Source organism: Mirounga leonina, unplaced genomic scaffold (assembly GCF_011800145.1).
Source record: "Mirounga leonina isolate KUSES-001 unplaced genomic scaffold, KU_Mleo_1.0 Mir_115, whole genome shotgun sequence".
In the NCBI taxonomy this organism is placed as follows: Eukaryota; Metazoa; Chordata; class Mammalia; order Carnivora; family Phocidae; genus Mirounga; species Mirounga leonina.
Genome location: NW_023270268.1, coordinates 77,934,495 through 77,960,998, shown reverse-complemented (window position 1 = coordinate 77,960,998; position 26,504 = coordinate 77,934,495). Strand labels below are relative to the sequence as shown.

General features: G+C 41.4%; 1 protein-coding gene across 2 annotated transcripts in view; it reads right to left on the bottom strand.

Annotated features, from left to right (window-relative positions):
- The window catches only part of LPP (LIM domain containing preferred translocation partner in lipoma), a 667,656-nt gene that overhangs the window by 485,311 nt on the left and 155,841 nt on the right, over positions 1–26,504 (bottom strand). For both annotated transcript variants that reach the window (XM_034999808.1, XM_034999809.1), the window contains exon 3: positions 17,165–17,228. The gene's annotated coding sequence lies outside the window, so the exon portion shown is untranslated. The remainder of the gene's footprint in view (positions 1–17,164; positions 17,229–26,504) is intronic.

Below are 26,504 nucleotides of genomic sequence, written 5' to 3'. Positions count from 1 at the left end.
CACTCCGGGGTTTTTCTTAATTATCCTACACATGCGTTTTGGGTCATCCCTCCCCTCATCCAAATAAACCCAGGTGCATCCCCCGTGGCTGATATGTGACTCAATAAAAGAACATTCTGTCTTGGCACTCAGCCGCTGCTTCTGGACTCACACCGTTTTTATGAGATTTATTACCAGAGGGGCATTTCACTATAAGAAAGTGTCATGCACAGAACTGGAGACTTGACCATTCTCTCCCTTCAGGATTCCAGCTATTAAAAGACTTAAATCGAACTAATTCCACAATTGATTCCTGAGGAACTTTGAAAATGATGCTTTTGCATCTTGCAAAATAGACATTCATCTTCCCTGCCATCTTTAGGATGTTTGTTTTGTTTTGTTTTGTTTTGTTTTTTATCTGTGAGAAATATTCTCTCCAATTTGATTTTATTATGCTCATACTTAAAGGCTTTTCTATAGTGTTACTAAGTCATATGCCTCAATCATTTGTCATTCTTACAGTTTCTGCCTTGATTTGTTAATTCACAACTTTGTATTCTCCAGCCACACTATTCTGGAGAATATACACAGGGACATGCCCTGAACAGTGGATCCAGGTGGTGGTGACTGCATATAAATGGGGTGGAAGGGAGGGCAAAGTCATGGATAAATTAAAAATTCAAGTTGTGGATGTACACCCTCCTCCCCAAACTAGCTGCAACTCTCTAGCTTAAAGAGTAACATTCACATCCTTGAACAGAAGCAGACAAAATACCTGCAAAACTTCTGTCCCTTCCTCTGCCAAGACTTGTTGTACATCGTGGTCTTTGCTATCCGAAAATCTGCTGAATTGGAAAGTAAGTTTATTAAGACTACAAAGATGTAAGGACTAAATTCAGACACAGATGTGACCTCAGTTAGTGCCCCTTGCCTCGAATCTCAGTCTGGAGAACCCTTGGCCATTGAAAGGACTTCCATGCAGGCCTCCTGGATGCACAGGTGGAACCCGAGGTCAGATTAGCTAAGATCTGATGGCATGCTTGCCCGCTGAAAACTCTCAAGAAATGAGCCACAGAGTCAAAGAATGCCAACTCTAGATCCATCTAGTAGGCTGAGTGCCAACAGGTAGGCACACTGGTTATTTAAGCAATGGAATCTTTTACTTAAATGAAATAGCTTATAAAACTAAATTAAAACAAATCCAAGAGTACACTACTCAGGTAGAAAGACCCAGGGTCCTCACTGCTTGCCCTGTACCCCAGGATCCAAGGCCACATATCCACTCAGGACCCCAGGGCTCCACGAAGCATAGATTAAAAATTTACTGATCTGATCTAATTTCAACCTTAACTGTTGTTCAGAGGAAACTGAGGCCCAACAATTAAGAGCAGCCCATGGACAGAGAGCTACCAAGTAGCACAGCCGTAAATTCCCCTGACAGAAATCATACTGCCTTTTCCAAAATACAAAACATTTATGATCTATGATTTCTACCCTTTTTAATAGGATGAAGAAGTTGGTATAATCACTGTGCCAAACAAAATTTAAAAATGCACCCAAGGCTAAAGAGTGGTCAATAGCAAATGAGGACACCTAAATTATACCTTGGGGATCCCAAGTTGTGGAAACACAAAACATCCATTCCATGTTAAAGTTTCAAGTAATGATTCTGCAGTGAAAACAACAAAATTACAGTAGGGGAATTTTTTTTTTTTTTTAGCCACTATACATAAATGTGTTAGGCACAAAACCAAACCACTCAAAAATCATGTGAAATCCATTCAGTTTTAAGTACAGAAAAACAGAGCATTTGTGAGGTGTGGGAGACACGTAACCTGAATGTGCTCCTTGGGTTAGTAACTTGAACTAGGAAATCACTAAAAAAAGTGTGAGGAGCCTATAAGAGAGAACACTGAGCAAAAACATTGTGAGACACATTTGATATAATAGTCACATGATTAACAAACTGTCACATCAAACTTTCCTGCAATGTGGGAACACTTTGACACTTCATATTTTTAAAACACTGACATTTTGATTCATTACTGTAAATAGCATGTTGGGTTAAATATTGTGACAAGGAACAGATCATATATATATGTACATATATATGCACTCTATATATTACATGTGTATATTTTCCCTAGCTCTGTAACATTTTGAAATATATGAAACCTTTTCTTACAGTAACAGTTTGGACCAATGTATAAACAGGCTACCCATTTCTCTTGTTAAGTAGGCAGATGGACAATGTTTCTTCATTCCACAGAAAGTGAATGAAGCAGAGGGATTTCAAGAATAATAGAATGACTTCTAAAGAGATTCCAAAGAAGCCTGTCAACTCCAAGCAAAGGATGTGATAAGAGTTGTTTTAATTTACTGCACCTGAATTCACAAAATCATTGTCACAAACACATAGGAACCACTTCTCCTATCTTCAGGTCGCTTCCAATCTACTTAGAGAAACAGACACATAGGCAATTCTAAAGCAAGGTAAACTGCTTCAAACATACAAGAAAGGCACAAAGTTCTGCTCTGTTCTTTTCTCTTTTCCTTTATTTTATTCAGAGTGCATTATTTATTGTAAATAACATATTCTCTTAGCCATTGTTAGAATAAACTGATTCAATTGAATTAAACTATAGGCACCCATCGGGGCCAAACAGTTTAGAATGATTGCAAGAATACTCAAAATACCCCAGACAAACTTTCTTCTCAAAGAAAATACAGTGTTTGATTTCCACCTAACACCAAACAAAACAATTTTCTAACTTTTCAATTTTACCTACAACTCTAAAACAAAAGGTAAAATATTCATCTCCCTGAATATCCAAGTTTAAATTTCAATTTTTCGCTTGATAGTTCCAAAGTTATTACATACTTTCAAAGTACAGACAACTTTATAAAAAGACCAGAAGCTAATCGCTCTCTCTCTCTCTCTCTCTCTCTCTCTCTCCAGAGATAGATTTACAAACATATTTGTCTTATATATTCAACTTTCTCTCTGGACATTATGCCATTACTATTCAACTCATCCTCCTCCGTAAAAACCTGCAAACTTAGATACAAAAAAGGAAACATGAGATATATATATAATATCTATATATAGTAAGTCTATTTATATCCATATATATATTATATCTATATATCATATATTATAATGTGAGATATACATAGTATAATATATATAATCTATTATAGATAGATACATAGATATCTAAGATATCTAAGATACCATACACTACAAATAAGCTTTGCCTCTGTTCTGAAAATTAAATTAGGCAATGGTGTCCTTCCTGAACACATATATAAAAAAGAAGACTGTTCCACATTTATGGTTTTTCTCAAAGGATGTAGAATGTTATCAATCAAACTCATCCAAATCCTACAGAGTTAGGAAAGCAGAATGCATACCATCTACTGAATATGGCAAATGTTGAGAGGAACCCACAAAACAATATCAACTAAAATCTAGGCTTTAACTGCAACATTCAAAAATTCTTACATCCTTCCTTTGTAACCAACAGTAGTCTAATTTTGTTCTTAGATAAATTAGTCAATTCATTTAGGGCAGACAGCCTTTTATCCGTCTATCCTGGATATATCCAAATTTATTAAAAGTTTACCAATTCTTACACTCTATTCTGAAGTTTATCTCAAATTAAACAAATTAAAGAATATAAAAATACACCGTTTTTCCTTGGCTTACTGGAAAAAAAAAAAAAAAACAAGGTGTTGTCCAAAGCATTATAACAAATCACTATTTGAACCTGAGGCCTCGTAACTATTTTCCCAAACTCTTAAGGAAGTAGGTTACAACCCTAAAAGGTTGGAAACTCCTCGAGAAAAGGATGAACCACTGCCTATGGAATAGCCATTCTCCCGCAAGTAGTGGTGAAGAATAGAAGTAACATTGCATTATTTAAAAACAGAAGACCTGGACACAAATCAAATCTCACCATTTTGAAGTGAACTTGAGCAGGCCACTTGACTCATTTCTTCACTGTAGAATGATGATAATACTGGACAGCATACTGGATTTTATGGAAATTAAGAACGTAGGAGAAATCATACAGAATCCAAACTGGTGAGAACACTGTTCCCCAAAATCATAATCTGCCAACTTTCATTGTCAACTAAAAATATTTTAAGAGGTCATCTAAATTCAACCAAGTTCAACTCAACCAAAATTTACTGTATGCTCATGATATGTGATTTAGGTCTATGCCAGATGCCATGTTTGAAAGGCAGCAGGGAGGGAGGAAAGGAGGGAGAGGAGGAGGGAGGAAAAAAGAAAGGGAGAAAAATCCCTTCTATCCCCTAGGGCCCTGCAATCTTGTGGAGGAGTCAACATCTCATATATGAACTATCTGAAGAATACTTAACACTATATAATAAGGAATCCGCCAAGAAAGGATGGTGCTGACGGTGGCTCTTACGATAGTCTTATGTGAGGTCCTACGTGAGGTCAGGAAAGGGTTCAGAGCAACAGAGAACATGACATTTTTCCCCTGCCCCCTTAAGCATCTACTTCTCAATAACCTCATCTGTGGCATGGGATAGGAAGAGTCTCTGCCGATGGGCACAGATGCGTGGCACCTGACAATCACTGTAGGCATTGATGGGCTCCCAGCTATCCGTAACTCCCCGTCACGTCCTCATCCCTTCCTCTGCACTGAGTCCCTCTCCCTGTTCACCTCCCCTACCCATTCCTAGAGACCGTGACGTCCCCAGGCCTGGCTCATCTCCATCCACAGCCTCCTGGGCTGCAAGGGGCCCTCAGGCAGGGTAACTGCGGCACAGTGGGAACCGGGTGGAAATCAGGAGACCTGAGTTCCCACCCCAGCCTCATCTCTGCTTTCACTCTGTGACCTTGAGCAAGTCACTGCTCGATGGGCCTTCGTGTTCTCACCCAGCGCATGAGGAGAGGATCTTTAAAAGCCTGTCCTACTCCCCAGTGTTCCATGTCTGCGTCCTGACCTATAGCTTCCAGTAGCTTCTTTTTTTTTTTTTAATTTTATTTTATTATGTTATGTTAGTCACCATACAGTACATCATTAGTTTTTGATGTGGTGATCCACGATTCATTGTTTTCGTACAACCCCCAGTGCTCCATGCAGTACGTGCCCTCCTTAATACCCATCACCGGGCTAACTCATCCTCCCACCCCCCTCCCCTCTAAAACCCTCAATTTGTTTCTCAGAGTCCATAGTCTCTCATGGTTCGTCTCCCCCTCGGATTTCCCCCCTTCATTTTTCCCTCCCTTCTCCTAATGTCCTCCATGCTATTCCTTATATTCCACAAATAAGTGAAACGGTATGATAATTGACTTTCTCTGCTTGACTTATTTCATTTAGCATAATCTCCTCCAGTCCCATCCATGTTGATGTAAAAGTTGGGTATTCATCCTTTCTGGTGGCTGAGTAATATTCCATTGTATATATGGACCACATCTTCTTTATCCATTCATCTGTTGAAGGGCCCCGAATCACCAAGGAAATGTTGAAGAAGAAAAACAAAGCTGGGGGCATCACATTGCCCAATTTCAAGCTATATTACAAAGCAGTGATCACTAAGACAGCAAGGTACTGGCACAAAAACAGACATATAGACCAATGGAACAGAATCGAGAGCCCAGAAATGGACCCTCAACTCTATGGTCAAATAATCTTTGACAAAGCAGGAAAAAATATGCAATGGAAAAAAGGCAGTCTCTTCAGTAAATGGTGCTGGGAAAATTGGACAGCTACATGCAGAAGAATGAAACTTGACCATTCTCTTACACCATACACAAAGATAAACTCAAAACGGATGAAACACCTCAATGTGAGACAAGAACCCATCAATATCCTAGAGGAGAACATAGGCAGTAACCTCTTTGACATCGGCCACAGCAACTTCTTTCAAGATACATCTCCAAAGGCTAGTGAAACAAAAGCAAAAATGAACTTTTGGGACTTCATCAAGATAAAAAGCTTCTGCACGGGGCGCCTGGGTGGCTCAGTTGGTTAAGCAACTGCCTTCGGCTCAGGTCATGATCCTGGAGTCCCGGGATTGAGTCCCGCATCGGGCTCCCTGCTCGGCGGGGAACCTGCTTCTCCCTCTGACCCTCCCCCATCTCGTGCTCTCTCTCTCTCTCTGTCTCATTCTCTCTCTCAAATAAATAAATAAAATCTTAAAAAAAAAAAAAAAAAGCTTCTGCACAGCAAAGGAAACAGTCAACAAAACAAAGAGGCAACCCACAGAATGGGAGAAGATATTTGCAAATGACACTACAGATAAAGGGCTGGCATCCAAGCTCTATAAAGAACTTCTCAAACTTGACACCCAAAAAACAAATAATCAAGTCAAAAAATGGGCAGAAGACATGAACAGACACTTCTCAAAAGAAGACATACAAATGGCTAACAGACACATGAAAAGGTGTTCATCATCATTAGCCATCAGGGAAATCCAAATCAAAACCACACTGAGATACCACCTTACACCAGTTAGAATGGCCAAAATGGACAGGGAAAGAAACAACAAATGTTGGAGAGGTTGTGGAGAAAGGGGAACCCTCTTACACTGTTGGTGGGAATGCAAGTTGGTACAGCCACTTTGGAAAACAGTGTGGAGGTTCCTCAGAAAATTAAAAATAGAGCGACCCTAAGACCCAGCAATTGCACTGCTGGGTATTTACCTGAAAGACACAGATGTAGTGAAAAGAAGGGCCATGTGCACCCCAATGTTCATAGCGGCAATGTCCACAATAGCCAAACTGTGGAAGGAGCTGAGATGCCCTTCCAGGAGTTTCTAAGTGACAACTGGGGCTCACCAGTCGCACCACCTCTGAAGAGGCACTGCCATGACCACATCGACGGTTTCTACTGTGGGGAAGGTCAGGGGCTCCTTCAGAAAATAGCTGATCTAAACAGAGCCCGAGGACTGTCATGGCAACACTGCGCAGAAGCTGCCAGAGGTAGGGAGGAAAAGCAGCCAAGATGCCTGCACAGCTGCCACATTTCAGCGCAGCGCTCAAACCTCGTTAATATCGTCTTGCTTAATACCAACTCCCAGAGATCATAAGCTATTTTTACTGTGTATTTAACAGATTTGTGTCTCGTCTTCCCGGCCAGCATTTTCACAGTCCAGCGCAGAGGACTCTGCCACCCGAGAGCCCTGAGAACTTCAGGCCACCCAGGGTTAGGTCGAGGGAGAAGGAGAGGCGGGGACGAGAAAAATGAACAGGGGAGAGAAATTTACAGTCGGTGGGCTGGAGGCATGGGGAAAGGAGGGAGAGAGATGTAATAAGAGCAAGTACAAGCCAATACTACAAATGCTCACTTGGGAGGCACTCGAGTCTGGTTCTCCCAAGACTCGGCTGTATACTGGGGAGAACACAGGTCCGCCCACCTCAGTCTTGATCACAACATCGGCTTGCTTATTACACTTGTCTTCACAGTCAGTGACCCTTAAAACAGTCGGGTGTGCAGCTTTGCAGAGCTCTGCGCCCATGTCCTGGGAGCTAAGCGCCCATCTACTATAGTATGCCCATCAGAGCTTCTAAGGAAGGGCTTCTGCTAAATACCCCGTTTACAAGCCGTCTCCCTCACGCAGAGGGCAAATTCTAGCTTACGACTGACTGACCAAGCTAAACTCTGTGAACGCACCTGTCATGGGGCCTGTCACATAACAGATACCCAGTAAATGTGTGCTTGCTTCCCTCTGTTTCACAGAGCAGCAGTGCCATGGGTAACACCTTGATTGCTGTGGCCTTCAGGGAAAGGAGGAACCCAGCCAAGGCCTGAGCGGTGAGCAGGAACTCTGGCCACAACCGTCCCTCTACTGCTTGGTCAGACGGGGACGCCATTCTCAGACCTGCTACTAACTGGCAGGTTAGTATGTCAGTCATTTCTCCCCAGGGAGAGGGCTCTAGACAGCTGTTAAGTCCCTTTCCAGTTCTGCAATTCTCTAAGCCTATACGTATAAGGCTCATGTCCATCTTAAACGCAAGCAACAGGGAGCAGGGGAAAACGGTTGAAGAATATAGTCACGTGCTTCTTTATTGAACAGTATGTCTAGGGCATGGCTGGGAGCTAATGGGGATTCAGAGAAGCAGAAATAGTCTTTAGATTCAGAACCCGTATACTATGTGTGCAGGAGAGGCAGGGGAGGGGTGTGAGGAAACAGGAAAAGACGGCAATCAAAATAAAGTTTCATTATAAAACAAAGTCCAAGGCTAAGACCGTATTTCAGAGCCAAGGGGTACAAGAAGAGGCTTCCCTAGGAGGAGGGCTTTGAGCTGGTCCTTCAGGCAGGACAGCAAGGCCCACACAGGCAAAATGGAGGGAGCTGGCATTCTATAGGGTTGGCCCTCTGCAGGAGAAGGGTTATCGGTACCTTGAATGGTTAAATGTCTTATTTGTTTTATGTCTCAGATCATTTTAACATTCTGTGTTTTATGCATTAAAGGCCGGCATAATAATAATCATGCCATCCACCCCTCATCATGATGCTACATGGGGTAGTAGGAAAGGAACAGGACACATGGGCCCTGGGCCCTGTCCCACGATCACAATTACCTGGCGGGGTTGAGCTGAATGGCTTATCTGGCTGTGGGATAGGAGATTTTACAGAATTCCAGTTGGAGTTGAAGCTTCTTGACAACCATCTTGTCCAAAGCTAACGTTTTGCAATTGAGTAGACTGAGTCCAGAAAAGACGAGATTTCTCTCAACTGGATATTTCTGTTAGCCATTTCCAGTTCTCTGGACATGGCTGGTAGTCACCTGCTTCTGGGTCTTGCCTGAGGCTGATTCTGGCCTGCCAGCGATTTCCCCCTCCACTTCCTATAACATCCCATCAAAGTCCATAAGGCCGTCTTCCAAAGCCAGTTCCAATACAGTTTCTAAAAGAAACCCCCAGGTAGAAAGAGTTCCTCAAATTCTCTCACTCACAGGGCATAACTACTGAGCTCGGTTGGCCGGGACTCAAACTCAAACTCAAACTCACCTCTACATCCCTGCCACCTCCCTTCTTCGATTTCTTAGCAATCCACCCTGCTTGGTAGGTGCCAAGTAAATGCTTATTAAGTCAGGCTGGTCTGCAACCTCCGTTTTCTGACACTTGGCCAAGTACCTTCTCAAACATATGCTGCCCCTGATCACTCCAAGTCTAGAAGTGTGCAATCCCTCCAACCACCTCCAAATCCATCAAGCTATTTCCCAGACTGACTAAATACGGAGCAAGAGGGAAGAGACAGAGAGGAAAGGAGAGGAGCAAAGGGTGCAGACCACACACTAGGCATGTGCCTGTGAGCATTATCATTCCAGCCTCACAAGGAGGGAACCTGCCGTGCAGAGCGTCAATGGCCGGCCCAGGGTCTCATGCAGGCTCCCCAGGGGAGCAAGCGCATCCCGTTCTGCAGTCTAAAAGGATACTGCCTCTACCACTGTGGAAAACCGTCAGATGGACAACCTCAACCCGCAGCCATCGGCAGGGCAGACCCGTTGAGTGTCCAGCGGAGGATGGGAGCCATCTGGGAAAGAGGAGCATGGCAGCCACCTACGGCAAAGGCTGTGTACCGAGCGACACTCAACCAGCAAGGTCAGGGTGAAATCACGGCAGACGAATTATGAGACAGAGCTGTGTAGCTCCAGAGGCAACCTAAGGCACACATCTGATGGAAATTTTAAAAAATCTCTTCAAATACACGGGGACTCGGATGCCAGCGCACATAGTGGTGGCCCGAGCCAGACAGCAAAGGCATATTGGCACCACTGTAATTTGTCCATTCACCAATATGCTTCCCGAAAAACACCCATATGCTTTCTTTTAGCTTCCATATGCTTTTTTAGCAAGGAAACTAAAATATTTCATTAGTTTTGAGTAATTAATAATTACTTATTTCACAATAGTCACCCTCATTAAAACACGAAAATAACTGATTAAGCTGCAGGATCCTGGCTTTCAACTCAAGCTTTGTGCCTTTTCTCCTTTTTTTTTTTTTTTAATTCTTCCCCTCTAGGAATTGAGTAACGGAGTAAAACAGCCAGTGTGGAAACATCCGCAAGATGGGGGAATGGGGAGTTCTGAGACGCACAGCCCGGCACGCCTCTCGACTGAGACATCATGGCTTAATGAAAAGAACATGGACTCTGTGAGCAGAAAGACTTGGGATCCAATCCCAGTTTGACCCCCATGAGTCGTACTTCTGAGGAAATGAAAGGCGTTGAAAAGATAAAGGCTGCTGGATTCCTTCAAGCCAGCCTTCCATGATTCCCAGGGAGCAACTTCACAGGCTTCCCTCCCACCATCGCAAGGCATGGGGAAGGCCTGCCCCAAAAAGGCTGGCACCATGCCAGCCACTGGCACCAGGCCATGGCCAATGGCCTTGACATTGATCTCAGGCATAAAACAATGCTTCTCATGAACCACCTGGGGATCTTGTGAAAATGTAGATTCTGATTCAGGAGGTCGGGAGTGTGGCCTGAAGTCTGCATTTCTAACAAGCTCCCAGGTGATGCTGATGCTCCTGGTCTTCAGACCAAACTTTGAGAAGCAACAGCCTAAAAAGTAGCAAGATGAAATCAGGAAGTAGAATCTGTAAAGCAGGACAATGGTGCCTGCCTCTTCAGGCTACGATGAGGATTACCAATCACATTAACAATCATGCCTCCATGTACTGGACTTGACCTCCCAACAGTCCTGGCAGTAGGGTATGATTTCCATTTGACAGACAACAAAACCGAGACCCAAAGAAATCAGGTCCTGTATCGAAGGTCATGCAACTAACTACGCCGGATTCCCAATCCAAGTGTATCAGCCTGTCGAGCCTATCTGCTGTGTGTTGGTGGAAGACAGAAAATCTTAGGTGGCCACTACCATAGAGGCGTATGAAGTCTGGTTTTTACTTTGCCTCCGTTTTCCCATGGGTGAGATGAAGACATTATACCTGACAATCTCTGAGGCCTCTTCGACCCTCTGACACCAGCTTTCGCTCTCATGGCTCCCACGTGCACTCACATGGGTCACCAAGCATTAAGTATTAGCTTCACACATGTGGCAGACATTACATCTTGGCACGATCCAAATTCTAGCTGCTCACATCTGCATTTGTGCTGATCCATGCATGGTCAGAAGTCTATCTCTGCTAAAAAATCCCACGCTCAGTCTAACAGAGAGAAAACAACACACGGATTCCCCAAAGCATTGACATTCCAATCCGGTTGATAACTCATAGCTATCGGGGTACTATGGCTCTAATCTGTTTTTGTCTCCTCCTCATCTCACTTACAAAAATGGAGAAATTGAGACCACTAACCTGACAGAAGCTTGAAGAAAAATAAAAACATTAGTTATTTATAATGCATTTTATACAATTGTCCAACATTTCTTAGTCTGCCTTAAGGTGCCAGATAAGCATTTAATTAATCAATTATCTCTTAAATGATTCAGGAAATGTGATCTTGTCCCTCTCTGAACTCCCACAGCACAGATTCACTGCACTCCCCTGGGTCCCACTGACCATTTTCTACCAGGGATTTCTATGGTTTCTAGAATTTTCATTGTCCCTATTCATATTCAGTATGATCCCCAGAGGTAATCACATATTTGGGACCAGATCTGGATTTGAATCCAGACTTTGCTATTCATAGCTGTATGACTGGGTGGATTACTCAACCACTCTGACCTCACCTTCTGTACATGAAAAATGGGAAAAAAAATTCCAGTTTGCCAGATTAAATGAAATAATATCTTAAAATGGTTATCATAAAAAAAAAAATGGTTATCATTTACTGATTCTGGGTTAAAAGTAATTTGAGTGAGTAAGTGAGTGAGTGAGTGAGTAAAGCTAGCAGAATAGCAGTCTCAATGGTAAAATATCAGTCAACGGTTTGAGACATTGAACTGTCCAGGACCACGCTCATAAATGAGGCTGAAACTCAGAGAAGAACCACAGGTGAACTATGAAAAATCCAACAGCAAAAGGAAATATATGTTAGCCAAATGTCATCTCAGGCCTCCCATATCAAAGAATGTCTTCTGCTTAACCTAGAATCTACACTGGCCTTCAGAAGGCCTACAAACCTCCTAAAATTATAGCCACCATTCTATGCAGATGTGCATTTTCTAACTATTTCATAGATTCACCTAGAGTTTTTAAATTGCCATAATCCTCTGCCCTACACTGCCCCCTCACACACACACACACAGGCACCACCCAAGAGTTAAAAACTACTGCCTTAGGCAAAAAAGGGACCTGTCGGGGCACCTGGGTGGCTCAGTTGGTTAAGCGACTGCCTTCGGCTCAGGTCATGATCCTGGAGTCCCGGGATCGAGTCCCGCATCGGGCTCCCTGCTTGGCAGGGAGTCTGCTTCTCCCTCTGACCCTCCTTCCTCTCATGCTCTCTGTCTCTCATTCTCTCTCTCTCTCTCAAATAAATAAATAAAATCTTAAAAAAAAAAAAAGGGACCTGTCAACTAAGGGGGAGAAAAGGTGATTTCAGTTTTTAAAAGGCTGAGGGATGCAAACACACTGTTTAGAACCTCCATGGGCAGTGAAAGTTTTGATAATGAGCACTCCAAACCAGAGAAAGGTGGTTCTGGATTCAAGACCTGGCTCAGCTGCACACTTGTTATGGGACCTTGGGCTAACCAGAGACTCAGGAAAATCAGGACTGAGAGAACCTCTGACATCATCTATTCCACTGTCCTTCTCCTCCCATTGCATAGATAGAGAAACTGAGGTTCAGGGCAAGGTCATGGCTTCACCAGTGTCAAAGCAAATTAATTAGAGCCAGAATTTGAACTTCAGACTCGGTAAAATGATTTTCACACTCTGTATTTCAGTATCAGAAGGTCCAAGATATGTGCTTAGATCCAGTGGCCTCTAAATTAACTACTAAATGATGGATAATTATGACTCCCTCCTCTGGACCTGGAAATCTCATGAACACATGAGTTTGGTTTTGGCAAAGATCATTCCAGCTGCTTCTCAGTCCCAGCCCAGTCCCATAAGAACAAGGCAGAGAGACGGTCTGAAAGAATGAGAGATGCTGCTATTAATCTTGTGTAGCACTGCACCTGGGAATTACAGGCCTTGAACTAGATTTCACTGTGTTGGCTATTACTCTCCTGTCCTCTTGCTTATTAATCCTTCATCCGTCTTCTCTTTATTAATGTTTCCAACTATGCACAGTAAACAGCCAGCTAGGAGCTCATCCTCAGCTTCCTATAATTCATTGGATCAAAAAAGGGCAGGAGGAGGGTGGAGGAAACAGAGGTGATGTCAGGGTCAAGTAATCTCTTACAGGAAGGACTGCAGGGGAATCCATAGTCTCCTAATAAAAAACAGACAGCAGAAGCCAGCCAGGATCTCTTACTCCACTGCCCCACGGAATTAACAAAGATGGAATCCATTTTTGCTTTAAAAGCATCTCATGTCCCTGCGTTGACACAGAGATGGGCTTTGCCTGAAAGACAATGGCCCTTTAAATAACGGGAAGAGAAAGGACAGTTTATAGAAAGAGATATCTCTCCTACAACAGAGATACAACCATGGAGTCAGAATAAAAGTCTAGAACCAGGATCTGCCACTGATGTCTTAGACAGATTGGACTCCCTCCCTGACCCCAAGTCTCAGTCTCTAACAAGGGAATTTGGCTAGATTGGTTCTTAAAGTCCCCTCTGGCTTTGACATTCTGACCTCTCCTTACAAGTCAAGGACTCAATCTGGAAAAATCCAATAGAAGACCCCATCAACGTTAACCAGTGGATAAGTTTACCGGATCCTCTAAAAATGAGACCCAGATTATGGAGTAGAGAAACATGGTGGAAGATGGACTTGTTTTCTTCCCTTCTAACCAGAACCTGAATGTTGCTGGAGGTAAGGGATGACGAGTGCATAAACAGCCCATCATAGCATAGAGAGAATCCAAACCATGAACTGCTCTTCTGATATGTAAAAGAACCAAGCGAATAGAAAAATACCTACTTCCAAACACTGGCTCTGTCACAGGGTCCTAAGACTTTCCTAGGACTTCTGGAAAAGTGACAGCAGGACAAAGAAAAGACTGGTTAAGAAATAAAAATCACAGACAATAGGACATTTGACTAGAAGTCATGCCATGATCAACGGGCCCAACTCCATCTGTTGTCAGATGCTGACCTGGGCCCTGGAGAGGGAAAGTGACTTGCCAAAGGTGACACAGCCAGAGCTGGGATTAGAATTAGATTCTCATGACTTCTGGGTCACACAGCACAACATGAAACATGGCTTCCCTCCCCAAAACAATGCTCTTCTATCCAGGTAACTCTGAAATAATTTCACGTGTAACTCCTGCCTCTACCTCCACCTCAAAAAGCAGTAACTGGTGAATTTGACTTAAAGTAGACTAGGGCTGTTTCCATCAAATTATAATAAAAAAATTCGCTCTAGCAATAGAGACAAGTCCATGATAATTAATTCAGTACTATTCATCCTCGCTAATGAATCACCCTGTGGAAAACAAGGATAATCAACGGTCTACAGGAGGCCAGAAGCCTATTCTTGTTCAAGTACAGATCTTGCCTATTAAAGAACATTGGGTATCAACTCTAAATAGTAAACAGGGTATACTGTTTCAGATTCCATGAAGTGCAGCTTTAAATAGATTTGGTTTGGAAATGGAAGAGGGAACACACCACAGTCAGTGGATCAATGTTGAAAGCAGAGAAAAACACGATTACACTCATTAAGTGGGTACCTGTTGACACATCTCCTGTCAAGTCTAATTATTTATTTAAACTGTTATTCTTTCTTCATTACTGCCACTGATACCAATTATTACCATAAGATTATTTTCAATTTCTACAGCATGCCCCCAGAATATTTACTTCTCTACCACCCAAAGGTTATTTGAGAAGTTTTTATCCTTCCCTGCCCACCAATCCCCACCTCCAAAATATGGATGGATAGCAGGATGGAAGGGTGAAAAGATACAGATGAAATCCCTCTCTCGCAAGGGCAATTCTTTCTTAACCTTTCAAGGCTTGCTTAAACTCCTGTTTGTAGTTTCAAGATGGGTTTCAGTGCAGAAGAGGGGCATACTTACATAGTTTCAAAGCTTACTCTATTAATATTTAACAGCTGGCATTTGGAGAAAAGTTAATATAACTGCAGCTTCTAAACGAACCACTTAGATCTCTGCCTAACAAGGTTATCAAAAACTATAATATTACGTGTCTACAGAACACTCTTTTCTGATAGATTTATCCATGAAAATACATGGACTATATTAGAAAGGAGCTTTTGCAGGAGTAATTTAGGGACTAGAGAGGGACCAAAAGATGGGCAGGAGTCATTCCTGTATTTTTGGCCACTACCATTTTTTATAGCCCTCTCTTTCTTAGGAATGAGAATAAAATCTAAACAATAAGCTACTGCTCTGTCTGATCTAATTATGGAGGAGTTTCACAGTCCATACATCACCTACCTTGTCTGCCCAAGACATGTTCTTATGTGATGTGTATGGTGAATATTAGCTTTAAAAAAACCATGTTAATTTAAAAAAAAACATATTAGTATAACACCATAATTTCCACTCAATTCTAAACCATTAATTCCGACAAATATGGGGCATGACAACAAACTTCAATTTTTTTAATTTTTTTTAAAGATTTTATTTATTTATTTGAGAGAGAGAGAGAGAGATTGAGAGAACAAGTGGGGGGGAGGGGCAGGGGAAGAAGCAGACTCCCTGCAGAGCAGGGAGCCTGACATGGGGCTCGTTCCCGGGACCCTGGGATCATGACCTGAGCCGAAGGAGGACGCTTAACTGACTGAGCCACCCAGGTGCCCAAACTTCAATTTTTTCAAAGGTCTGTGTAACTAAAGTCACACTGACAGTTCAAGATCATGGAAGTAACATACCAATGGAATGACTGAAATATTCAGCAAAACAAATGTTCATAGCATTGTAAATGCTGATACCAAATCTTCCACAAAGTTGCTATCCTACAGGGCTTGTCGTTAGGAACACCATATTGATGACGTCACCTCTTTCTCATCCAAGGCTTCTCAAAGACAACATAGAACCCAGCAGACCTAACCAGGAAGTGCAGTGATGGCTGGTTAGCTGTAAAAGAACTCCCATCTTGCAAATTTTACAACCATCATGCTTCCTTTAAATTTTTTTCTGGCTTCTGTTTTCTTGACAAACTCCAGACAAATACGTTCTTTTGCCAAAGTCCTAGCTCCTTCGCACCGGTCCCCTAGAACAAGGTCATATAGATACGATGGGGTCTGAGTTTCAAAATCCTCTAACTCATTTTCCATATTCTTAGGACTTTGGTGATGTCACTGTAGCCTTGAATTATGTCTTTTTTTTTTTTATTTAAAAGATTTTATTTATTTATTTGACAGAGAAAGACACAGTGAGAGAAGGAACACAAGCAGGGGGAGTGGGAAAGGGAGAAGCAGACTCCCTGCCGAGCAGGGAGCCCGATGCGGGACTCGATCCAGGGACTCCAGGATCATGACCTGAGCCAAAGGCAGTCGCTTAACCAACTGAGCCACCCAGGCGCCCTGAATTATGTCTTTTTGAGATCTTTTCGGGGCAGCTAAAAGACAGTGACAGACTCCACAAGTGGAGTTTGATCCCTTCATAGCCAGGAAGCATTGGCAGCATAGTGTAGTGAAAAATTCCATCAAGGGCCAGGAAATTAGAGAGAAGCCCTCCTGCCACATGCTAGCTGGGGATACAAAGAGACAGTAGAAAGGAACATAGCACATTATGGGGGCACCTGGGTGGTACAGTCAGTTAAGCTTCCAACTCGAGGTTTCAGCCCAAGTCGTAATCTCCCAGGTGTGGGATCGAGCCTCGCATTGGGCTCCGTGCTCAGCAGCTTCTGCCCCCACCCCCACCACTCATGCTCTTATAAGTCTTAAAAAAAAAAAAAAAATAGCACATTATAGACATTTAAATACTTGTTAAATCTGAATTTTCTGTGTTGCCTAGATTTTTGTGCTTTTGGTATTAAACCAGGAAGGCTACAAACTGAAAGGGGAAATTAAATCAAGAAGAGATAAAAGGATGGCAGTTCATTGCATTGGCCATTTTTTCAGGTTTTGGTGCTCATGCAATACTTTTGCATTTATTCAACATTATTGTTAGGATGCCTATTAGCATTTCATAAACATAAAGATGCTGATCCTCTCTTACCTCAGATAGCTAGCTCTTGGAATGGTCAGTGGACACAAGGTTCAGCAAGTTGCAATGCTGGTGTCTGTAAATGAAAAAGGTAAACATTACTCTTAGGTACTAAGCTATAGTTATCATAAACTCATATATATAGCAGTTTCTTGTTTTGCAAAACATTTTCATATTCATTATCTCATTTCACTCCATAAGCCCCCAATGAAGAAGCAGGAAGAGATTAGTCTACTCACTTCATTGGTGAGGAAACAAAAACTCATGGAGGAAGAGACAGAAGGAGAATGGAACAAACATATTTCTCATGACTAACTTCACAGATATATTTTGAATGACTATTACTGTCTTCATCTTACAGATACGGAAATGGAAGTTCAGGAAAGATGGGTGGCCTGCCCAAGACTACACAGTACAGTACACAGAAGGGTAAAAGTTTGGACTCTCTGGACTCCGCCTGTTGGTCCAGTGATCCTTCCTTTATAGCTTAGTCTGTCCTGGGCTATTAGGTTAGGAAAACACAAACAACTCATTGACTTTCTCTACTAGGGTGGGTGGAGGAGGGGATAATACAATAAAACCAGCTATTTGATTGACATGAGAAAGTGGCAAAAACACATGGGATTTGGAGCCCGTCAGACTTGTCTTCCTCCTAAGGATGTCCTTGGGCAAGTTACTTAAACTCTCTGAGTGTCAATTTCCTTATATGTAAATAGGGATTATAATATCTACTTCATAGCCCAAGCTCTGTTAAACTTTTTTGTAAGATTCTCCTCCATTATTTCATATCTATAGATATGGACAGTAGTGATATACAAAACATTAATATCTCTTCCTATGAGCCCATGTTTATCTGATCAAAGAGTGATGTTACAAGCTCACAATCTACAGAATATCTCTAGGCTGGGAATTTCTTCGATTTCATATGCCTAATTCTAAAACACCGCAATACTTATCTATGTGTATCTCCCATGGCCTCACCTAACAACGACACAAAGAATGTTTGTTTCAAAAGACAACACCCCAAAATGTAAAAATCAAGTGTCCTCTCGACCCCAAAAAGCAAGAGATGCTGCTCTAGGTGAAGGACCTGCAGCTGCATCCCAAATCATTTGAAAGTCTGGGCCTTTGTGCCTGAAGTTTGTCCCTTAGATTCAGAGAGATGGAGCTTCCAACAGAAGAACATATAGGACTCAAATAAGATTAAGAATAGAATGTGGTTGATGGGGCGCCTAGGTGGCTCAGTCGTTAAGCGTCTGCCTTCGGCTCAGGTCATGATCCCGGGGTCCTGGGATCGAGCCCCGCATTGGGCTCCCTGCTCTGCGGAAAGCCTGCTTCTTCCTCCTCCACTCCCCCTGCTTGTGTCCCCTCTCTTGCTGTCTCTTTCTCTCTGTCAAATAAATAAATAAAATCTTTAAAAAAAAATAGAATGTGGTTGATAAGATACCCTGCAAGAAAGTCTTGTTATAGGCCACCAAAATCAAAACAGTAATCATCTTTATTACCAATTTTACCAATAAGGAAACCAAACTTCAAAGATCGTATGGTTAAAATGGATCAGATCAAAATGTAACCTTGAATCTTGACACCAAAACCAGGAAGGACCCTTCTATTACATGATGCAGCCTCCCATTTAGGAGCACATTACCATATAAAAGTCAACTGTCAAGGCACCAAAGCACATTTAGTATTGAGCCCGCTTCCCTGGCAAGTAAAAGGAGAGAGAGAGAGAGAGAAGACTTCATAACTGTGGTCTAACCAGAAGGTGACACATTATGAAGCTGGGGCAAAAGGAGTGTTCAAAGCAGGGTTACCATGCAGACTTTCTCAGCTCTCCCCAGTGCAGTTTCAGAGATGCAACATCTTTGGCAAACTCTCAAAACACAACCACAGAAATAACAGAAGCCAACAACCCTGAATTCTCTCTCATCAAGAAGTCTCAGTGCTCAGCAATAGAGAAGCTGAAGCCTCCTCGCTATGAAGTTCACCAGCCCTCTTCACATGATTCGAGTGTCCTCAATAACTCATACATATTACCTAATGCAATGGAGTTCTCCACTAGACCCATAAAGGCATCTTAGACAACTGGCAAACCCCACTGGAGCATCTTGATAATAAAGCCAGTCATCCTTAGCCTCCTCTGTATTTATGACTGCTGACCAAGACCCTGGCAGTCTGCATCCTTGGTCAAACCACCCGCTCTCTCTCTCAAGAAAAATGTTCTCATCTTCAGAAGCAATTTCAACCCAAAATAAAGAAACCTGTATACTCAGCATTTAATTTGCAAACTTTCAACCTATTAAGTATGTGCAAAAGCAAGACTCACCAAGTCAACTTGGAGCTGGTAGAGAATAATTGATAATTTACACTGTATTTTGGGAAAAACAGGAATGAACAAATGAAGCCAATGAAAAAGAGAGAGAGGAAAGAAATATGACAGGGAATAAGGAATAAGGCAGAAAGGAATGGAAGGATGTGAGAAATAAAGGAGCAGAGAGAACTGCTCCAAAAGGTTTTTCATAAACCACAATGTCTTCTGAACCGACCCCTGCACCCTGGGACAATTTTTAAGCAACACAAGTCTACAATGATGAACCTCACATTATGAACACAAACTCCAACCAATTGACACCAGAATCACTGTGGCCAATGTAAAGATACCTCTTAATACTTGATATTTTACAAGTGCTATATTACCAACGAGCAACACGACAGAGCCTTGTAAAAACTTGCACTAAGCCAACAAATGGGTAACTCTTTAGCACTGTGGTCCCAGATAACATCTTGAAAAGAAGAGCTGAATGGGGACTGAGTGCCTGGGTTCTGCTCTTAGCACTTTATTTTATTTTATTTTTTTAAAGATTTTATTTATTTATTTGACAGAGAGAGATAGAGAGAGCAGGAACACAAGCAGGGGGAGTGGGAGAGGAAGAAGCAGGCTTCCTGCCGAGCAGGGAGCCCGATGTGGTACTCAATCCCAGGACCCTGGGATCATGACCTGAGCCAAAGGCAGATGCTAAACGACTGAGCCACCCAGGCGACCCTGCTCTTAGCACTTTAATTCCCAAATCTTTTGAATTAGAAGTTGTACAAAATACATTTTGTTTTGGTTTGGTTTGGTTTGGTTTGGTTTCTCTTCTCATAGGTCTTGACCATGGTTATCCCTAAACCACTTGTGAAAAGGCCAAAAATTACTTTGTCTGGATTTTGTGTGTTTGCCTGAGTTTTAGGAAGGAGGAGAGGTGGAGTGAAAGGATTAGTAAGATCGATTTAAATTAAATTATTTACTTGTTTAAATTAAATCTATATACCAGATTTGCTTAAATTAAACACTGTCATAATCTTTAACATGATTATTAGGAAGTCTGTCTCTGAGAACAATAGAAATTTTAGACCAGGCCAAAGGCATTAGGTAACAAACATAGAAAGGTCTCTACTCCAATCATCAGATCCCATACAAAGAGCATTTTTAAATGCACTCTAGAACATTTTTAAATGCACTCTCTCACCCACCACCCTAAGATACTTATCAAGAATACAACATATCCCATGGCTTATGAATGATTTGGTTGTCTCATTAAAGTAATGTTTGCCAGTATTTAATTGCTTCCCTCCCTGATTTTAATTTCCTCACCTGTCAGCATCTATCAGAAGCACTGAGATCTTCTGACATCCTGGCTGATTGTGTTGAAATTAATCAGATTTTTAAAAAGTAAATTGCTTTGGCCTAAAAGTAATGCTCAGCTTCTTAATGTGATACTTCTAAGGGCTCTATCAATGGAACTTATAATCTAGAAATTAAATGAGAGGCCTTAGGAATCCTAAGCAAAAATATAAGTAGCTTATAAATTTCTAGCACTGGACTTTAAAAGGTCAGTACTTTAAAAAAAATTCAATCAACAAGTGCTTATTGGACATATAGCACTTGCCCGCAGTCCCTTTTGGCTAAATGGAAGAGAGGGAGACATGAAGCTACCTTAGAGAGTGTGGAGAAACAGGTAAAAAATGAAGTTGACCACATTTTGACCGAAGCAGCTGACAATCTGGTCACCCAAAAGGTGCATTTTGCATCTACAATTGTGACCAGTTATATACATTACGCTCTCACACAGACTAATGATTCTACTCTTCATCTCAACCCAGTGGGGTGAAGTTGGTGTTACTGTTAGTAAAAGTAGCAATATTCCCATTCGACAAGTAACAAAGCTGAGGCACAGAGTGGCAAAGGGACACTTTCCTAGGTGCCTCCTTATGGGCAGACCGGGTCTTGTGATCTAAATAAAATCAGAAAACACAGCATGATCCCCTTGGAATAAAAGAGAGAAAAAATTCTTTGCAAACCCTCCATACATAATTATTCAGTGCTAACTCTTATGCTCTTATCTATCAGTAACAGTGCTTAAGACACTCAGGAAACCCACGAGCACTAAGCTGTTCTATAAGAAGTAAATGAAATGATGGATTGAGAAATACTTTGTAATGTGTCATACTATCATGAGATTTTTTTTATGTATTTATGTTATTATTGCTACTCTGGAATGCAGAAATATGCATTCAGGCAGTAATTAGGTCTCAAAAGCAAACCTACATATAACAGCATCACATCTATCTTTCAGTTATTCTGCTGGTTCTAAGGCCCCTCAAATAAACAGAAGAATGAAATATGTTGCATGAATACAATTGGAGGGAAGAGGAGAGTCAAGGGTAATACACGGAACTTAGTGATTGTTTTTCACAGAAACGGCTTAATAACCAAACACAATCTAAACCCTAGTAGGGGTCTTATCCTTCCAGTGGACTTTAAGGCCCTTACTCAACCTTTAAGCATCCCACTTGCTGTGATGCTTTTCTCAATCTAGAAAGGTATGGGGAAGCAGCCCTTCTCATAATTCCTGGTTGGATCCATTTCTAGATCACTAAAATTACCACACCATCTTAACATTTTTATTTGATTATGTGCCTTGAGGAGAGAAACCCTGTCTAACTCAGTTTTTTGAGCCCCAAACCCAGAATCTGATCTTTAGTACTCAAGAAAATGTTCAATGAATGAATTCATGAACAAATTAAAACAGTGTTTTACGTAATTCCTAAGGCCCCAAGCTCAAAGCATGTCATATTAGAAGTGTTTAGAAAATGTTGATTGAATTGGCATTAATTGAATATTTAATTTAAAATATGGGCGCCTGGGTGGCTCAGTCATTAAGCGCCTGCCTTCGGCTCAGGTCATGATCCTAGGGTCCTGGTATCGAGCCCCACATCGGTCTCCCTGCTCTGCAGGAAGCCTGCTTCTCCCTCTCCCACTCCCCCTGCTTGTGTTCCCTCTCTCACTGTGTCTCTCTCTGTCAAATAAATAAAATCTTTAAAATATATATATATATATATATATATATATATATATATATATATATTATTCAACTAAGTAACTCTAAAAGCTACTGAGTGAGGAGTTCAATGAGGACTTAAGTAACCTGCAATGTCCCAGTCATCATTAACCCATTAAAGGCACGGACAAATGTTTTCCACAGGAAGAATAATAAAAGCTGAATACACAAGTAGAGATGTAGGCAGGAGTTGAAAAACTTCATGTAGCTAAAAATAGTATTTGCCAAAAAACCATGTTAAATTCTAGACAAACTTACAAAGTAAAAGAGAAATGAATCTAGAAGTAACAGGAATTTTTTTAGGACTGTAGGTATGAATCAAATCTAAAAAGAAAGGACTAGAGAAAGAAAGGAGAGAGGGAGAAATTCTTAAAATAATGAATTCTAAAAATCAAGTCATGTCTATAAAAATGAAAATCACTGGAAACAATAAAAAAAAAAAAACTAAAAGACAGCCTACTGAATGGGAGAAAATATTTGCAAATGACATATTTGATAAAGGGTTAGTATCCAAAATATATAAAGAACTGATACAACTCAACACCAAATAAACCCAAACAATCCAATTAAAAAATGGGCAGGAGACATGAACAAACATTTCACCAAAGAAGACATCCAGATGGCCAACAGACACATGAAAATATATTCAACATCACTCATCATCAGGGAACTACAAATCAAAACTACAATGAGATATCACCTCACCTGTCAAAATGGCTAAAATCAAAAATACAAGAAACATCAAGTGCTGGCAAGGATGTGGAGAAATAGGAACCCTCTTGTACTGTTGGTGGGAATGCAAACTGGTAGAGCCACCATGGAAAACAGAATGGAGATTCCTCAAAAAATTAAAAATACAACTATCATATGATCCATTAATTCCACTGGGTATTTACCTAAAAAATACAAAAACACTAATTTGAAAAGATATATGTACCCCTATGTTTACTGTAGTATTATTTACAATGGCCAAATTATAGAAGCTGCCCAAGTGTCCATCGATAGATGAATGGATAAAGAAGAGTACATATACGTACACCACCTCCATACACACACACACACACACACACACACACACACTCATATATACATATGGAGATCTGAGCTGTTGTTTATTTCTCAATATTGGGCGGCTAAATCTCTGAAACACAGAGCTGCAGTGGGCCATCTTTTAATGCTGACTCCCTCCCACTGCCAGGATGCTACACATGCCTGCCCTGACATATATACATATATATATGTCGTGTACATATATATGTATGTATGTATATATGTATGTATGTATACAATGGAATATTATTTAGCCATACAAAAGAATGAAATCTTGCCATTTGCAGTGGCATGGACGTAGCTAGAGAGTATTGTGCTAAAGTGAAGTAAGTCAGTCAGAGAAAGCCAAATATCAAATGATTTCACTCATATATGAAATTTAAGAAATAAAACAAATGAGCAAAGAAAAAAAGAGACAAACCAAGAAACAGACTCTTAACTATGGAGAACAAACTGATGGTTACCAGAGGGGAGGTGGGGAGGGGGGATGGGTGAAAGAGACAATGGGAATTAAGAGTACGCTCACCACAAGGAGCACTGAGCGATGTGTGGAATTGTTGAATCACTATATTGTACCCCTGAAACTAACGTAACACTGTATGTTACCTGTATGTTAATTATACTAGAATTAAAAGTTTTAAAAACGAAATCATTGGAAAGATTAAAGACAAAAAGTTAATCAAGCAAAAAGTAACATTTACTAAACACACTATGTTTCTGTAACACAGCTAGTATTTTGCAAACTTCAATCCTTTAAAATATTCTTAGAAGTCATTATTATATACATTTTGCTTCTGAATAAACCAAGGCTCAGAACAAGTAAGTAATCTGACTGAGTTCCCCCACCTAGTAAGTTATGGTACTAGAATTTATATCCTAGCTATTTTTCTTTAAGTATTGAAGTATAGTTGATACACAGTGTTACATTAGTTCCAAGTACAAAAATGTTCCATGATACACATGGTGATCCAACAACTCTGTAAGTCATGCTATGCTCACAAGTGTAGCTACCACCTGTCATCATATCATGCTGTTACAACATCACTGATTGTATTCCCTATGCACATCCCAGCTTTTAGACCCACAGGCTCATACTGTTTCCCTATCTAACAGAGAAGTGGGCTCGAAAGAGAACTTTAGAGGTGGAAGGCATGGCGGAAATCTAGAAAGTGATGTGGACCTGGGGGGATTGGGGGAATAAAGAATATAAGCATCCATACCTGTTGAAGTCCTAAGAGAGAGGTAGCAAGAAGTGAAGGGGATGGAGGACTTAAAGCTACCCTTGAGAATCTGAGGACTGGTCATGAATAAGACATATTACACATTTGCAAAATATGCAACACTGGAACTCTTAGGGTTGAAACCATGAAAACTCCAGTTTCAGAACAATGAAAAGGAGAACTTTAAACATGAAGCTGTCGAGCAATAGAACAAATGGCCTCACAAAGAATTGGAAGTGCTCAAGGAGAGGCTCAATGGCCATCTGTCAGGGAAGGCATGTGTAGCATCCTGGCAGTGGGAGGGAGTCAGCATTAAAAGATGGCCCACTGCAGCCCTGTGTTTTAGAGATTTAGCCGCCCAATACTGAGAGAGAAACAACAGCTCAGATCTCCAGATACAAATCTGAGGAATGGCCTTTGAAGAAGAAACCCCTGGGTAAAAAAATCAGCACATCCACGGAGCAGCTAGGATGCGCCACACATGAGACAGTGCCCATGCTCAAGAAGTTCAGACAGGCAGAAAACACATTTTAAAGACTTAAAATAGAACTGCTGGTACGCAGTATGTGAGCCTAATAAATGGCTAGACAGAGCCATAACCGGAAGTCTCAGAAGGAAAGAGAAAAACCTAAATGGTTCACAGGGAACCAAGGGTACAAACCACCCGTTTTATGCAAAGAAAAGGAAGTCATTGAAGGCCTAAGTTTAGGGAAGAGCTGATTCACAGGGGTGACCAAAGGTCAAATCAGAGCTCACTTCCGGGTAACCAAGACAGCCATGGAGGAAGAAGCAGAAGAATGTTAGAAAATAAAGTTAAAAAAAAAAAGAAAAAAAGGCAAAAAAGCTCACAGGTGGGAGAGAGCAATGAGATGTTGAATGAGAAACAGGAACAAAGGAGATCTCGCAAAAGAACATTCAACATATTGGAAAATGAGAGAAGAATCCATTTGAGAGCATACTAGCCCACTTTTTACAGTTGGCCAGATTCATTCATTCTCATACACTGCGACCTGTCTCACCCCGACCCCCCAAAATCTACTGTAAATCGGAGAGGTGTACTGAAGAGAAAATGTGGTATCTGGATCCGGTGCTATGGCCTTTCCCAGCATCCACCATCACAATGTCAGTCTGACCAGTTTTTACTGAAGAAAACAGATCACATAAAATATTAACATCAGCAAAAGCAAAAGCAAAGGGTAATTTTTATTGGACGACCTCCCTCCCACAGGAAAGAAAAAAGGGAGGGAGAGGATTTTAATAGAGAAGTGGGAGGAGGGGGGGGGTCATCCAGCGAGATGAATTCGCGGTGACAGAAAAGAGAATGGGTGTGTGTGTAGTTACTTGCCCTGGGACTCTGAGCTAATCCAGGTGAAGAAGGAAGTGGCTACTTGAGCCCAGACTCCCTGAGTCTTTTTTCACCCACAAAGCTGGAATTCTAAACCAGACAATGAACAAGCCCCGAACCGCTCCTTCAGCTTCTCTCAGGTCTTGGCAAAGACAAAACCCGTTCTGTTTAAACGGCAGCAGTGGTCACTATGGAAGAGTGGGGGAGATGTCCGTGGTGTGGGGGTGAGCACACAGCGGGGAAAACACGCCAAGGGCTTCATAAGCAAAAAAGAAAAAAAAATGGAAATTTTCCCAAGTAAATTCAATAATTATATATATATATATATATATATATATATATATATATATATATAT